Genomic DNA, 17931 nt, shown 5'->3' on the forward strand with positions numbered 1-17931 from the left:
TTAATACCATACACATATACATCCCGATTCAGTATTCTAAATTTTCATTATTTTACTTAAAACACACAATCACCTATACAAGATATATGTGTATATGCACAAACTACAATAAAGGATTATTATCTGATGAAACAGTATGGTGGTTTCTCAAATCAAGAACTTCTTCAATATACATACAAATAGATTTTAGTTCTTTTTCAGACATAGGATTTAACATTTTGGTAAAATTTTCATCCAAATTATTTGAGTTATATCATTGATTTTATATTTAGATCTTATTTTCTTATATTGAGGACATTCAATCAAGAAATGTATCTAATTTTCAATTTTTCCTGTGCAAAATTTACAAGATCTCTCATTAGAGGGTATTATTGGTCTTGCATACCTACCAGTTTCTATTGCTAATGAGTGTGCACTTATTCTTAATTTAGTGAGTTTTTTCTAAGATATTTCGGAACATTAAAGTTCAAATATTCTTGTTGTTTAAATTTAGTATAAATTTTACTAAAAAATAAAAGTTTACCACAGTTTCCATCTTTTATCTTAGAAAGTTCAAATATAATTTTATTTTTATAGAAATCTTCTAGTTTTTGTTTGAAATTACTATTACAATGCTTGTTTAAGGGTATTCCAATATGTTTTAATAATTCACATAATTTATTAGACCATAAATTTTCTGTATTTGTGAGAGTTTTGTCCACTTCAAAAGCAGCCTTGAGAATTTCATGTGGACCACCAGACTGTTTTACCAATATCACTGAGACGCACATAGTATTTATACATAAGTTGATAACATTTAATGCTAATAGGTAATGTGCCCAATTCGCACCGCACTGCTAGATTGGAAGACTTTCCATGAACCCCAAGTATGTTTTTAAATATTGAGTTTTGTGTTTTTTCTAGGTTTACTTTTGTCTAATGCTTCAAAATTTGGTTTGAATTCTGATATCCATACTTCTGATCCATAAGTTAAAATAGGAATTATCATTGAATTTAAAAGCTGAAGCCAAGTTTTAACAGACAAGTTTTCAATATATGAGAGTTTAGACTTTAATGCAAAATATGCTTTTTTAGCTTTATCTGAGAGGCTTGACACTGCCTGTATAAATTTTCCAGAGCTATGAAAATCAACTCCTAAGTATTTATAACAATCAACGATTTCAATTGCATAAGAACTGTAATAAAAGTACAAATTTTCTTTATTTACTTTATTTTTAGAGAAAATTATAATTTTTGTTTTCTTAAAGTTCACATCCAGTTTCCATTCAGCACTATATTTTTGCAAAGAATCAAGAGAGTTCTGGAGACCAGCTGCAGATTCAGATATCAATAATAAATCATCAGCATACAATAAATGGTTCACTTTTTGATCATGTAAATTAACTGCACTAGTTGAGTTTGTATCTAAGTATTTTCCTATGTCATCAACAAATATATTAAATAAAGTTGGACTTAAACTGTCTCCTTGTTTGACTCCCTGATTAGCAAGAAAAGGCTTAGTAAACATATTTTGATATTTACATGAATATAAGGTATTAGAGTACATGTCATGCAGTATATTATAAAATTTGCCTTGTATTCCTTTATTTTGTAATTTTAAGAATAGAGCTGATCTCCAGACACTGTCAAAAGCCTTTTTAAAATCTACAAAACACACATATAGTTTCTTTTTGCATTTAAACATATATTTGTTTATCATTATTTTTAAAATAAAGACATGATCTACATTTCTGTAATTTTTTCTTAAACCACCTTGATTTGAAGATAATAAATTATTTGTTTCAAGAAAATCACTAAGTCTTTTTTGTAATATGGAGGTAAAGACTTTACCAAGACAGCTTGGTAAGCTTATACCTCTATAGTTCCCACAATCAGATGGGTCACCAGATTTATAAATTGATGTCAATAGAGAAATGTTCCAAATTTTGGGAAATTTTCCTGAATTAAGTATCTTATTAAAAAGTTTTGCAAGAAGTAAAACTAGAGTGTTTGACCCTACCTTTAGAAATTCATTAATTATCAGATCAGGACCTCCAGATTTTCCCTTTTTTAACTTCTTAATGCAGTCTTTAATTTCTTTACATGTAATAGGGACATTAAGGGATGTATTAGTAAAGTTATGGCTTTTGTTCTCTATATTTTGATTTGTATTCTCTTTTACAGTTGCAATAAGTCAATCTTAATGCATTATTATTAGGGGCTTTAGCTAATCTATTTCCAAGGGAACGAACTTCTTTTCTAATATAAGGAGTAAGCAATCATTTGACATCCATACTTTTTAGGTTTTGCCTTTTTTGTATGTCTTTGCATTATTGATTTTTTTAAATTTGCTTTAAAAGAAACTGACTTTTTGCAGCTTCTAAATAGATTTCATTAGTTTTGGTTACCAAGAAGTCAATATCATTAAAATTATTATCGTTAATTAGTTTGTTTAAAGATAGAATGTCTTCTACACTGTTTTCTTCTAATAAAGCACCAATATATTTTTATTTATTAAAGCACAAATTACACCCACAAGAGGGCCAAAGGCATGACAATTACATGTAATAACAACAATATAATGATGACATTAAATGTACATAAAAAATAAAAATAAACCAAAACATTAAACACAACAAATGACCTCAAGTGCCCCCTGTCCTCAGTTCCATAGACTGTTTAATAAAGGAGCCTAAAGATTTCACTTGCTGACTAGTGGTTGGATTTAGTATATATTTCATTTTATTATCAGAAAAATCTTTGTATTGAGTTTTTAAATCATTAAAAAAGACATGTCTTAAATCATCATTTATTTTACATATTAAAATGAAATGTGATTCATCATCCAGAACTTTGCACTTATTACAAAGTCTTTGAGGGCGTGGAATATTTTTATATCTTCCAGTTTCAATAGTGAGGGAATGATCACTTATTCTAAATTTGCATATAAGTTTTCTTGTATCAAGATTAGGGTATGTCAAATAAAATTCTTGTTTATATTCAGCTTTTATATGCTTAAACAGAAGAAGTTTGCTATTTTGGTCGAGAGATGATATTTTATTGTCATATATTTCTTTATATCTTTGCTGAAATTCATTTTTATAGAATTTTTTACTGAAATTCTTAGTCTCCGTTTTTGTTTTTAGTTACATCTTTGGGTTTACTAATATTATTATCGGACCTAATATGATTTACATATGATTACCATGAGTATATACCTTGATCATGAAGTGATTTAGAAAGAGAGTAACACTCTTTAAGTAAATCAGATGAGTTTTCACTCAAAAGTCGGTCTTAAAATAAAAGTGACTGTGTTGCAATGAAACAAAAAAGGGGAAATCTTCCTAATTCAGATCTAGAGGCAATATTACTAGCACATTTCTTAACTCCAAGTGTAAATTTGAAAAACTTATTGTGAATTTTTTCAGGAGGACTCTTATCTATAAAACTGAGTTTATCCAAAGGAGAATTATTTTTTCTGGCTCTAGCAATTGCATTATAGTATGGTTTGTACACATCCATATACCAAATTTCACAATTATATGTAAGAATAGGACGAACCAAAGAATCAAATAAATGAACAGATAAATTTGCAGGTAATTCGTTCAGACCGCTTGTATAGCTTTTGATAGAGTACATAACTTTTAGGGCCTTTTTTGAAAGTGCTTCAGCAGATGACAATAAGTTTCCATTTTGTGAGAGCAAGTTGCCTAAGAACCTAAATTCATTTACTGATTCTAAAACAGTGTGCTTGTAATTAAATTTTGTGTTTTGCGTCTTTTTATGACTATGACCAATAACCATAGTTTTAGTCTTTTTACAATTAACAGTGAGTTGCCATTTATCACAGTAAGAAGAAAATGTATCTAAGCTTTCCTGAAGACCTTCTTTTGATTCTGACATTATTAATAAATCATCTGCAAACATTAAACTTCCAATAACAGAATTTTTGAGAGTTAGCGGTTGACACTCATTTCCTGAGAATAAATTTGGAACATCATTTATATATATGTTAAAAAGGGTAGGGCTTAACGAATCCCCTTGCCTAACTCCTCGGTTTATATCAAAGTAGTCAGTAAAACAATTGTTAATTTTCAGTGCTGACATTGTCTTAGAATACATACATTTAATCATATTTATCATCTTATGGCCAACTCCTGAAGACAAAAGTTTAAAAAATAAAGCTTTACGCCACACAGAATCAAAAGCTTTGCGCAAGTCAATGAAGCATGCATAAATTTTTCTCTTACCAAGATGTATGTCATCGACACCATAATTATCAGGAAATTATCCAATCCAGAGACATACATTAAAAAAAAAGACAAGATAAGAAAACTCAATTTCGATCTGTAATGAATAAAACACAAGCACTAATAATGCACATGTGGGTTCTCATGTTATTTTTTTTTCAACCCCCGGAATCAATTTGGATAGCATATTATACATAAATATCATTTGCTATTGAAATCCTACCTGATAAAAAGATATATATCATAATAAAAAAAAATATATCACCGAACCCTTAAAGGCCGAAATTGTTATTCCCCAACAAAAGTGAACCGAAAAAAGTCACGGAGGTACCGAAATAACGGGGTGGGTTACTCAAAGGTCGAAAAATAAAAATAGGAGGTTATAGAAAGAATGTGTACGAGGCAGAAAGTTGACTTAAAATAGCCTTGATGTATAGAAATATGTCATAGTTTCTCTGTCTGCGCATTATGACTCGACCGGGACACAGAAAGGTGTCCGGCGGTTTGGCCGAGCGGGATATATAAATGATACGCCGTCACATTCGGTCGGAATGGGGAATTTAAATTTCGGGGACTTTAAATTTCCGATGCCTTATGCAGGGAAAGTATCATACTTTTTTTTATGTCAAAGTAACCTTTTAGCAACTCTTTGAGTGGACCATTAATCAAATTATCCAACATCTTGTATCGTTTTCCAATTCAGTCAAAATTCCGTACCCTTCGTCCAGATGGGCTATCTTTAAAGGGCCTGCCTATTAGATTTATTTCGGAATATGTTTTAGTCCTTATTCTGTATGCCTGAAATATTTGCTTCTGGACACTGAGAAAACTACAACAATCAATTAATTAGTTAATCAATCATTTTTCAAATTTACCGGGTATCAAAACTTCTATATTGTATATATAATTGTTAAAGAAATATATCTAAAATCTATTATTTATTTCATAGTATCTAATTGGGTAACGCATTTGATGAGAAAATATATCTATATAAGCTTTCAAAAATATCAGATGGGGGGGGGGGGGGGGGGGTCTCAACACGATTCACGAGTTGATTTTTTGTCAATCACGATTCACAGAAAATAAATTTCCCTGATCACGGATCACGGATCACGAAAATATAAAAAAAAAATAAATCTGTAGAAAAACGGATCACGATAGCGAAAATGCGCCGATCACGAAGAACGAAAATAACCCATCAGGCCCCTCTTTTATAGGAACTCCAGTCAACAAATTGTTGTTTTGTCTAACTAAATCGTATGATATAAAAAGTGAAATAACAAAAATACCGAACTTCGAGGAAAATTCAAAACGGAAAGTCCATAATCAAATGACAAAATTAAAAGTTCAAGCAAGTCAAACGTATGGAAAACAACTGTCATATTCCTAACTTGGTACAGGCATTTCCTTATGTAGAATATTGTGGACAAAACCTGGTTTTATAGCTAGCTAAACCTCTCACTTGTATGACAGTCGCATAGAATTCCATTATATTGACAACAATGTGTGAGAAAAACAAACAGACATAATACTAGGTAAAAATAACAAAAATTGGGATACAGCAGTCAACATTATGTTATAATCTTAATCACTTTAAAAACAAACAACTTTTTCATCATAGAAAAACAAAATGGCATATAAACACTCTATAGACAAGTACATAAGCAAAAATGAAAGACAAGAATACAAAAAATAACCATAGCACAATAACACAATGGCGGTATGTATAAATACCGAGCCACGCCAAATTACCCAAAAAGGACTAAACAGTAACGGTTAAAATAAATACAAAGACAAATTAAAAGAACACTATAGCACGTAATTATATAATAGAATAATAAAGATTTTCGGAAAGTGTCGGTACCGACTTTGACAGATAAAATAAAAGGGGTCGTCTCAAATGTGAATTTTACGACGTACTTCATTTATAAGTAATTTTTGTGCAAATAAACACAAAGTCCCATGGACGGAGCATGCTATCACTCCACCGACAATAAGCCTCAAAATTGGGTCCAGATATTCCGTAACAGAACATTTCAATCAGATATGGCGTCAAGCTAATACACACGTATATGAAGCCAGATAAGTACTTTTGAATGATTTTTATGGCCCCGCAACAAAGTTGTCGGGGCCATATAGTTTTACCCTTGCCCGTCATTCCGTCATTCCGCAACAAACCATTATACGGATTTTTTTCTAAACGCCTTCCAATATTGGGCTGATTTTTGGTATGTGAGTTAACCATGATGAGTTACAGATCAATGTAAGTTTCGTTCCGCTCCGCTAATTTTGCCGAAATTACGGGCTTTGGTTTGGACTTTGAAAATTGTTGAAAATCACAGTTATACGGACTTTTTTTCTAAATGCCTTCAGATATTGGACTGATTTTTGGTATGTTAGTTAACCATGATGAGTTACAGATCAAGTTTAAGTTTCGTTCCGCTCCGCTAATTTTTGCCGAAACTACAGGCTTTGGACTTTGATTAATTGTTGAAAATCACAGTTATACAGACTTTTTTCGAAACGCCTTCAGATATTGGGCTGATTTTTTGTATGTGAGTTAACAATGATGAGTTACAGATCAAGTTTAAGTTTAGTTCCGCTCCGCTAATTTTTGCCGAAATTAAGAGTTTTAGACTTTGAAAAATAAATCACAGTTATACAGACTTTTTTCTATACGCCTTCATATTTTGCGCTGTTTTTTGATATGTGAGACTACCATGATGAGTTACAGATCAAGTTTATGTTTCGTTCCGCTATGCTGATTTTCATGTCGTTTCAACACATCTTTTTAGATCTGTAGTACATCCACTTCCTGTTTGCTGATAGTTTGAAATCTAATTACTCATTGATCAATGAAATTTTTCATCAAACTAGTGTTGGTCTTGAGAGCTGGATACTATCCATGCATGTTTGTGTCCACATGTGTTGTTGAAATTGCAGATTTTTCAACTTTTTGAGACGGAGCCATTCGTGTCGTTCCGACACATCTAGTTTTATTCTACAACCACAATGCCATAGATAGTGTACAAATAAAAAAATCCCGGTTTGTGATAGAAAATTTCCTGTTCCATAGATACTAAAATAGAGGGAAGGTAAGCATAGTTAACCAGGGGGAGTGCCGGGGAGAAGCGGGAGCAGATTATCCGTGCTGACAAAAATTACCTAATAAATGTGCCAACCAATTCGGGTCTATAGGGCAAATTATGGAGATCTCTGCAGAACTTGTGAACCGACAACAATCTTTATTGAATTAAATAAATCGTTGTGTACAATCTTGTTTAACAGTTATCTGCAACTCTAACTCAATGCTAATTGTTTAGTTCTTTATTATTTTAAGGCAATCCCCTCATTTTACCTGTCTAAGTTGGTGTAAACAGTCGGTACCGAGACTTTCCGTAAATCCCTATTTGTAAAAATCAGAGGTAAAACAACAAAAAACTGGCCGTAATGAGAAAAAAATGTACAGGCATGCAAGATCGTATCTGGTGCAGATTGTTGAGTCTGTAGCCACAACGGCAGTTTGCTCCGCTTGAAAAGGAAAGAGGGTTCCGTTATATATCTCGGGGTTAGCTTCATCTTTCACCTTTGTTGTATAAAGAATGTTTCTTCCCACAAATATTTGAACGGTGGCCGGTAGAAACAAGTTTATTCATGTATTCCTTAAAGGAGATTGAAATTTACTGTGCCCCAAATTCACATATATACGAGACAAAATATTTTTAAATATATTTATTATATACTTAGTAGTAAATACAGATAAATTGTATGTGTTATACAATCATTGGCAAGCGTGCTGTATCAGCCACCCGTGATGATATCGATATCAGCACGGTTGCAAAGGCTTTATCAAACCTCTAATCTGTATGACGTCATGTCAAACCTATAATCTGTATGACGTCATTTCAAACCTCCTTACCTGTATGACGTCATGTCACATAAAAAACATCTACGTGAGATATGTATATAATAAAGTGTATATGATATGGCTTTTTCAATATCACACACCGTATCAATCCTCAACCAATAAAATCCCTCGAGCAGAGCTCTTGGGATTATATTGGTGTCTCGGGTTGATACGGATGTGATATTGAAAAAGCCATATGATATTCTCTATTTATATATGTTTTTTCTAAAAAATATGTATTACAGTCATATACAGAATAAACTAGTTAGTGTGTTCGGTTTATAAACTATATATTTAAAAAAATCTTTTCTCGTATAAATAGTATATGTGAATTTGTCCAAAACTCTCAATGGACCTACCATGTCACTTAAAATGCAACAACTATTATGAAAAAAAATACATCTAGTGCCAACCAATTACCTGGCTTTCTACATAATAAACCTAAAAATTTCAAACAGCAAAATCAAATCACGTGCATATCAATCCATCGTAAGACCCAAACTTGAATGAAATTGCAGTCTATATGGTATCCACATACATCAGACATTATCACATATTCACATTAACAGTACTACAATTAGTCGATACCTATATTTTGGCATTGCACAAGGTCATGTTTTTCTCCTGTTAATGACGTCTTTACACTAAATCCATTGGATGTTGGATGTGTACTGATTGATATTTAAGTCATAGATGTGATTTGTGTATTAGTTGTAATTGGCTTTGAACTAGCTGTCAGTAACTGCAAGTACTCTCAGATCTGTACTTTGTGTCTTTCTTTGTTGTGGTGGATGTATAAATACACTGCCACGTCCAGTCTGTGTTTTTTGTTAAATAATTTTCTGTTTTGTATCGATCAGATGAGGGTAAGCTCTTTTCAACTGATTTTTATAGTTTGTTCTTTTGTTGTACTGTTACACAACTGTCCAAGGTTAGGCGAGGGTTGGCGCCTTCAAACATGTTTAACCCCGTCACATTCTTAGTGTGCCTGTCCCAAGTCAGGAGCCTGTAGTTCAGGGGTTGTCGTTGGTTCATGTCTGTCATATTTGTTCTTCGTAAATTGCTTCGTTATAAATTAGGCCGTTAGTTTTCTCAATTAAATTGTTTCATCTTTTTCATGTCGGGGATTTTATAGCCGACTATACGGTATATGGTTTTCTCATTGTTGAATGCTTTGTTTTTCGTAAATTGCTTTGTTATAAATTAGGCCGTTAGTTTTCTCAATTGAATTGTTTTATCTTTTTCATGTAGGGGCCTATACGGGATGGGGTTTTCTCATTGTTGAAGGCCATCCGGGTGCCTATAATGGCTCAAATCCACTTCATTTGAACTTAAGTGGATAGTTGTCTCATTGGCAATCATATCACATCTCCTTATTTTTATATTGAAATGGTACAGAGGCGTTTACTGTTCGTTATGGATGTAACAAGTACCATTGAACCATTTTATGATAAAAGAGCTTGAATAGATAACACTTGCATAGCATCGTCTTAAACACGACTGATCATGTTCTACAAAGTTGTTCACAGACTAATTGTAAACTAGCACTAATTCCAGTAAACACTAGAACAAGAAATATATACACCCAAACATTTCGGCAAACTTTACTACAAAAGAAATTTACAATTGGTCATGTTCCCCCTCGAACAATAGTACAGTAGATAATGCTACCACAAGATGTAGCATGTCCACCAGTTGCATCCTTCAGACAACAGTTGACACCAATTGTTTTCTACAGCACAATCTAACTGTATACATACCAATATACATAGTTTTAATCGCTCATTTTCTTGTTCAGGTTTGGGTCCTCAATGCTCTTCATCATCATACTTTATTTGCATGGCCTTATTAATTTTTTTTATTCGATCGTCACTGATGAATCTTTTGTAGACGAAAAGCGCGTCTGGCGTACAAAATTTTACTCCTGGCATCCTTGATGAGTTTGATTTTTATTATTGTTTTGCACTTTTCTCCGATATATTTTTGTTTACAATCTCCACGCATGCAAACAGTACGTAATATTCAATGTTATGAAGTTGTTACATGTTAACTGTATAAAAGAAGAAAAAGAAGAAGCACTGATGATGTGATTACGTGATTTATGATTTACACTTATACATTGACGTGATCTTTTATACCTTTGCTCGCAGATATCGATGAAAAATAAAACAGGAATCAATTTTGTAAACCATTTATTAACATTATTAACATTTGCTTTGAAACTACCTTCACGACATCAATTACAAATAAAAACAATGTGAAAAGTTTTGAGAGTTCGTAATGGTGACACCCCTCAACAAATTTCTGGATCCGTCCCTGGTGCCATCAGTTAGTGTGAGGTGTGAATGTATATACCTTAATATATATTTTTCTTGTAACATGTCATTCGTCTAGTTGGACTGCCAAAAAATTTGATGCTGAAAATCTAAACACATGCAAGCGCAGTTTTCTATTCAAGTAGTCTCTGCACCACCCTCCATCTTATAAAGTAGGAACCACTGTCCCAACCAAGGACTCGGTAAAAATACCCGGGGAATACTGGAAGCGTATTCTATCTGTGCTGAACATTGCTATATGATACATAATCGTGTTCCACCCAAGTTTAAGTGTATGGGGTAACAAGTCAAGGGAAGTTGAGATCTTACACATTATATAAACATCACAACCAATTCACAAGTAACCTCTAAAGAACCTCTATTCATACAAGAACAGCTAACTAGATATGGAGTACCAAACCTGAATAAACTCCAAAACAGATATTTGAACTTAAGCAATGAGCACGAAAGACCCTTACAAATCCCCTAAGGGAACTAAAAAAAGCTAGCCTCGACCCACCAAAGAGAGCTAATAACTTGTCCCTATATTTACTTCGTTTACATTCGACAAAATGCAAGACGTCGGATCCCAGAACTAGGATCGGCGAATAAGACCATTTAAAATCACCATAAGTAAAAAAAAAAGTCCTACTATCAACTTACTTATATAGAACCTCTAAATAAGGAAACAGTAAACTATTAAACTAACTAGTACTAGAACATACGACTACAATTTACACTGAGCATTACAGACCTATCACTGGCGTTGGTACTGCTCATAACACGTTATTACATTTATACACTTTACAGTTCAAGTATTTTATAACTGAATAACCGGAAAAAATTCAGTGTTCATGATAACTTCACGAACAGTTCATGTTTCATCTCTAACACGACGTAGTATAAACTATTAACTTAAATGTCTATGTATATAAAGTTTCTAAAACTGCCAATCTAAAAGAATATTGGTAATCAATTGTGCTAAATATGCCTCACTCCGGAGCGGTACCGGAAACTGTAATTATCACCCTGTGAAGTTGATTCGGAGTTCACACTGACAATTATTCTAAGAAACGAACCTCTATCACTGGTCTAGCTTCTATATCTAGAATATCTTCTAAACTAATTAAATTATCTATTTTGACACCTTGGTAGTACAAGGTAGAAATCCCATTCCCTTGGAACCGATCTTCCGCAAGATGCTGCAATTCCTTCAATGACTTCACAGGCATCATCAAGCGATCTTCCCCATGTTGCAGTACCACTATATGCCTGATACTGGGAGGCGACTGATCATTCTTAACGGGTTCCTTGTGTTCAATTAATATCGAACTTGTACGCCGTGGCTGCTGAAAATCCATAACAAGTGAGGTATTTTCACGTGCAGAGTCAGCACGCTGCTCTGATCCAGCAGGGTGGCGTTCGTCCAACTCTGGACTTCTATAGAATCTTTTGTTCATAGCTTACAGCTCTTTCTTGTCAATGTGATTCCCTTGAGGATCATACACCTCTGAGTGAACTAAGTCCTGCTGTGTTGGTGTCAGAAAATGGAGGAGAGATGCCATCACTCGCCAATGAAGAATACAGCATGGACTATTGATCCGTCTAGATGGTTCAATCCTGAACCATGCACGAGCAGGCCAACTCATTTCTCTACAAACTGTTCTAAACACTGGCATATCCTCTCTAAACTGTTGATAGCCGCTTGGTACCCTTGAGTTACGCTTTAGAAAAGTCATCAAGTCCGTTGATGTGGCTTCGTCAGAACGAGTAAACCACTTGGCTAGCATCATGATCATATGGCCCCGGTATCGATGGAACGCAGGATCTGTCATTAAATTGACATCGTGGCGAAGGTCAAACATCGACGATAGATGTTCCTGAAGAACATGTCTACGGACATTTCTGGTGACAACAGGACATCTTCTCACTGGACAGTGCTGATCCCGATTACTTGTTATCCAAGTTTTCTCCTTATACCCACTCCTGGGGCAAATGTAAAATTTTTGCTTAGAGTTAGAACTTTCCCAACTCTTGGGACATATTGATTCTCCTGGCTCCTGTTGCCTTTTGTAAAGAATGTCTTCCTTCGTCACTTCCTTGGAAACGGTCCTTTCCACCATTTTATCGTTGTTGCTAGAGGCTTGGATAGCTGTTTCTTCCAGACTTATACCAACATCGATTCCGCCCGAGGATCGGGGAACAAAATTCTCTTCAATGGTGACATCCATTCCCACCACTTTTGGCTGTCGGTGCTCTAACGTCGTATGACGGCCTGGGCTATCTACATCGACCACGAGTTGTTCATTTCCCACAAAATGACTATCAGTCTCTTCTGAAGACCTTGGTCGCCAGAACCTGCCATTGTCCGAGTCAGAATCGCTGTCGGAGTCCACATTTCTGATCTGACCAGCTGTCTTCTCAGTCCTGCAACGATAAAAGAACAAGAATATAATTAGACTGCATCTTATACTTTTCCTTCTACTGCTACTAGCTGCCAGATATATTGATCAAATAACCAAGCCTCTCGTGGCGTTATACCAAAAACAGGCTATATGTTATCGTCTTTTTACAATGATTTAATTGGACCACCATTACAATTAATTTATCAGTTTAATAGGCAAAATCTTTTGGTTTAGTATTTTTTTCTGAATAGCTGATTGTTTATAAGATTGATCAGTCCCGTTGGAAACCCGTGATCCAACTAGAAAAGTTATCAGGGGCAGATCCAGCCATTTTTAAAAAGGGTGGGGGTGTTCCCAACCCAGGATAAAGGGGGGAGGTTCCAACTATATGTCCACATTCAAATGCATTGATCGTCAAAAAAAGGAGGGGTTCCAATACCATGAATTCCAAACGGTAACTGGTTTGTTACTCGATCAGTAGTAAGAATCCAACAAGCTACTCACCAGTCACCTTGTTCTCTCCTTTTTGGATTTGGAACTAAATCAGATTTTTCACACAATTTCATTTTTTTGCGACAAGATTCTTGCTCTGATACTAAATTTAGACCACTCTCACTGTCTGAATATTCAACTAATCGTGACATGCTGAAAATGTGGCTTAACGCCGGGAAAGACTTGGATGGAGATATTTCAGGATGGGGAAAGAATCGAATTTATATTATTCTATATACGATGTGTGGACCACATTGCGAGGGTCTGGATTGGGTTTAATTTGAAAATGTGAAGAATACAAAATTGAAACACCCCAATCCAGATCCCTTTGCATTTATGTAACGAAATCACACACACATGCAACGAAGGATTTGTTTAAAGAAATTTAAAATATTCAACTGCTATAATTTATCTGTTCTCATGACTATTCCTATTACGTGCAGCATATGTGAAATTCAATTCAGCATATTTATGACCATCAATATCATCAGAATGTTAACAAGACAACACAAAAAAGATAGCAAATAAGACTTGTAAAATGAGTAGTTTTTTTACTATATATATATATGTGAGAAGGAAAAATAAAGCACTGCACTCATCACATTGTACGCACGTAGAACTGGTTTAATATAATAATAAGGAGATGTGGTAAAAATGTATGATTGCCAATGAGACAACTAACCACCAAAGTTCAAATGAAGTGGATGTAAGCAATTATAGGTAACCGTAAGGCCTTCAAAAATGAGAAAAACCCATTTTGTATATAGTCGGCTATAAAAGGCCCAGACATAAAAATTATGATACAAATCAATTTAGAAAACTAACGGCCTAATTTATAACACAACAATTTACGAAAAACAAATATAACTGATATGAACCAACGACAACCACTGAACTACAGGCTCCTGAATTGGGACAAGCACATAAAGAATATGGCGGGGTTAAACATGCTTGCTGGCGCCAACCCTCCAACTAACCTGGGACAGTGGTGTAACGGCACAACATAAGAACAAAATGTGCAAAACAATAAACGAAAAACAAATATAAGAAACAGCAAAAAACGACAACCACTCAAATACAGGCTCCTGACTTGGGACAGGCACTTATAGAATGTGGCGGGGTTAAACAAGTTTGAAGGCGTTGACCTTCCCCTAACCTGGGACAGTGGTGTAACAGTACAACATAAGAAAAAACTATAAAAAAAAAACATTTGAAATGGGCTTAGTTCATCAGATCGATACAAAGCAGAAAAAACCTATAATAAAAACACAGACTGGACGTGGCAGTGTATTTATACATCCACCACAACAAAGAAAGACACAAAGTACAGATCTGAGAGCACTCGCAGTTACTGACAGTTAATTCAAAGCCAATGACAACTACTTCTATGTCATTTAATCTCTGGTGGAGAGTTGTCTCATTGGCAATCATACATCTTCTTATTTTTATAATAAAAAAATCATGTATCTAAGAATAAAATATCAATCAGTACACATTCAACATCCAATAGATTTAGCGTAAAGACGTCATTAACAGTCAGATGTTGTTTGTACCAAAATAAGAAGATGCGATATGATTGCCAGCTATCCAACAGAGAACAAATGACGTACAAGGTTAGCAACTATAGGTCACCGTACGGCCTTCAACAAGTTTGTAGACCTTTTTTTTTATTGTTGATTAACACATGTAACACTGTTCTTTCTATCACACGCGGCGTCATCAACATTACATTTTAACTTAACAATATGATCATAGCTCGATCATAGATATCGCTGTTTATTGAATGGGCTTTTAAGAAATGATAAAATTGAGAATCGAAATGGGGAATGTGTCAAAGAGACAACAACCCGACCAAAGAGCAGAAAACAGTCGAAAGCCACCAATGGGTCTTCAACACAGCGAGAAAATCCCGCACCCGGAGGCGGGCTTCAGCTGGCCCCTAAACAATAATGTATACTAGTTCAGTGAAAATGGACGTCACACTAAACTCCAAAATATATAAATGAACTAAAATTAAAAAAATACAAGACTAACAAAGGCCAGAGGCTCCTGACTTGGGACAGACGCAAAAATGCGGCGGGGTTAAACATGTTTTGTGAGATCTCAACCCTCCCCCTATACCTCTAACCAATGTAGAATAAACAAACACACAACAATACGCACAGTAAAAATCAGTTTAAAAGAAGTCCGATTCCGATGTCAGAATAGGTAATAAAAGAAACTAAGCAAAATGAATGTAATTCATTGCTACTTTTTTATATACTAGATGCGTGTGATAAACTACAATTTACTAAGAAATACCCTTTACATTACAATATTCGTGTAATACAATAGTCAAGTGTTTCAGGAACAAAACCCTTCTAAAGTTGAGTCAAGTTCTCTATCTTTATAAAGGAAACTTCCTTGTTTACAAGCCACTAAAACAATTGAATCTTTTCTTCACTTACTTTACTGTACACTTGTTACAAGTATTGTTTAAATACATTGTTTTGAAATAAAGAAAAACTCACAAATATTATAAAATATTCACTATATGACACAAAAGATAAAAAAAAATAATACTACATCATTTCACTAGAAATAACACTAGTTTCCAAATTAACCTGAATATGGTACGTTCGAAACAAATACATTGGAAAATATATTGAACTTTTAAGTGTTTCAAAGCCAAAGTCAGTCAGGATTTAATACACTCATCAACTGTTATTCTTCAGGATGTTAGCTACTCTGTTTCAAAATAACAGGCTTTTTAAAAGACTATTATAAATTGATAGTATATGAATAATGGAACTGAAAAAGCAGAAAAATTGTAGGGTCCGTGTGCTTGTCTTAGAGATATAAGCCATTGAAAATTTGGCGGGAAATAATTCTCTCTAGACTTTTCTTACATTTAACATTGGCACCCTTTTTCTTTCAAAAATTATGAAAAAATAACAAGGATTTTATAGGATTTTCAAATATGGCTTTTTAAACTATTAGTAATAAAATTATAAAAAGAGAAGTAGGGGTTAGTGGGGATTTTTTTTTAAATGACACTACATGGATAAAACCAGAGGATTCCGAATATCTGGCAAAAATTCAAAAACAAGAGGAGCGAACATCCTTAAATATATAACTGATCTCATCAGCGGAATAAAAAAAGGAACACAGCAAAACACGTAACTCTATAATACCTGTATAAATAACAGATAACAAATACACAGAAGGCCGTACTTTGACCTATAATGGTTTACTTTTACAATTTTTAACTTGGATGGAGAGTTGTCTCATTGGCACTCATACCACATCTCCTTATATCTAAGTACAAACAAAACAATAATAACAATATCACATCAAAGAATTCTCTCAATTACTGAAGCATGCTGAGAGCAGTTAACCTGCTGATATGAAATCAAGCCGTCTTACTACATCGGCGGCTGTACTTCGAAGGTGGCAGACGTCATACAGCGATGCCATAACAAGTTCAGCACTACATGATCTTTTACAATACCCAGTGAAAATCTGCACAGAATGTCATTATAGAAAACAAAATGAATTAAAAAATAATCGTGTTTCAAACTATACATTAGCAATTAAATGTTAACCCCCTTCTCCCTAAGAAGACGATAAAAATATCAGACGCAATGATAACAACTTTTATCAATATTGCTATAAAAGCAAAACAAAATTTTATTTATCAATTTCTTGTCTTGTTTGCCTTAGAAAGAATGCCAACCGTAGAAACCTTGATGTGAAATACCACCTTTAATTAAAAGGCTGCACGCAATCATACCCCCACCCCCTCTCCTAAAAAAATCTATGTTTTTTATAATATTGAATATATATTTTCTGTTTGTCTTGAAATTGTAACAACCCTTAAGATTTGTAAATGTGACGACACAACCCTAAAGATTTGTAAATGTAACGACACAACCCTAAAGATGTGTAAATGTGACGACACAACCCTAAAGATTTGTAAATGTGACGACACAACCCTTATAATTTGTAAATGTGACAACACAACCCTAAAGAATTGTAAATGTGACGACACAACCCTGAAGATTTGTAAATGTGACGACACAACCCTTAAGATTTGTAAATGTGACGACACAACCCTAAAGATTTGTAAATGTGACGACACAACCCTAAAGATTTGTAAATGTGACGACACAACCCTAAAGATTTGTAAATGTGACGACACAACCCTAAAGATTTGTAAATGTGACGACACAACCCTTATAATTTGTAAATAAGACGACACAACCCTAAAGATTTGTAAATGTGACGACCAAACCCTGAAGATTTGTAAATGTGACGACACAACCCTTAAGATTTGTAAATGTGACGACACAACCCTAAAGATTGTAAATGTGACGACACAACCCTAAAGAATTGTAAATGTGACGACACAACCCTTAAGATTTGTAAATGTGACGACACAACTCTTAATATTTGTAAATGTGACGACCCCTATGTTTTATTTTCATATATTTAGGGCTGACAATTTGATAATAATTTGATTTTCTAGGAGGATGGGTGGTGATGTAGGGGTGGAGGATAGTGGAAATGAATATTCTGCCCTAATAACTGCAAAAATAACTTTA

The sequence above is a fragment of the Mytilus californianus genome, unplaced genomic scaffold (genome assembly GCF_021869535.1).
Source record: "Mytilus californianus isolate M0D057914Y unplaced genomic scaffold, xbMytCali1.0.p SCAF_5, whole genome shotgun sequence".
NCBI lineage: Eukaryota > Metazoa > Mollusca > Bivalvia > Mytilida > Mytilidae > Mytilus > Mytilus californianus.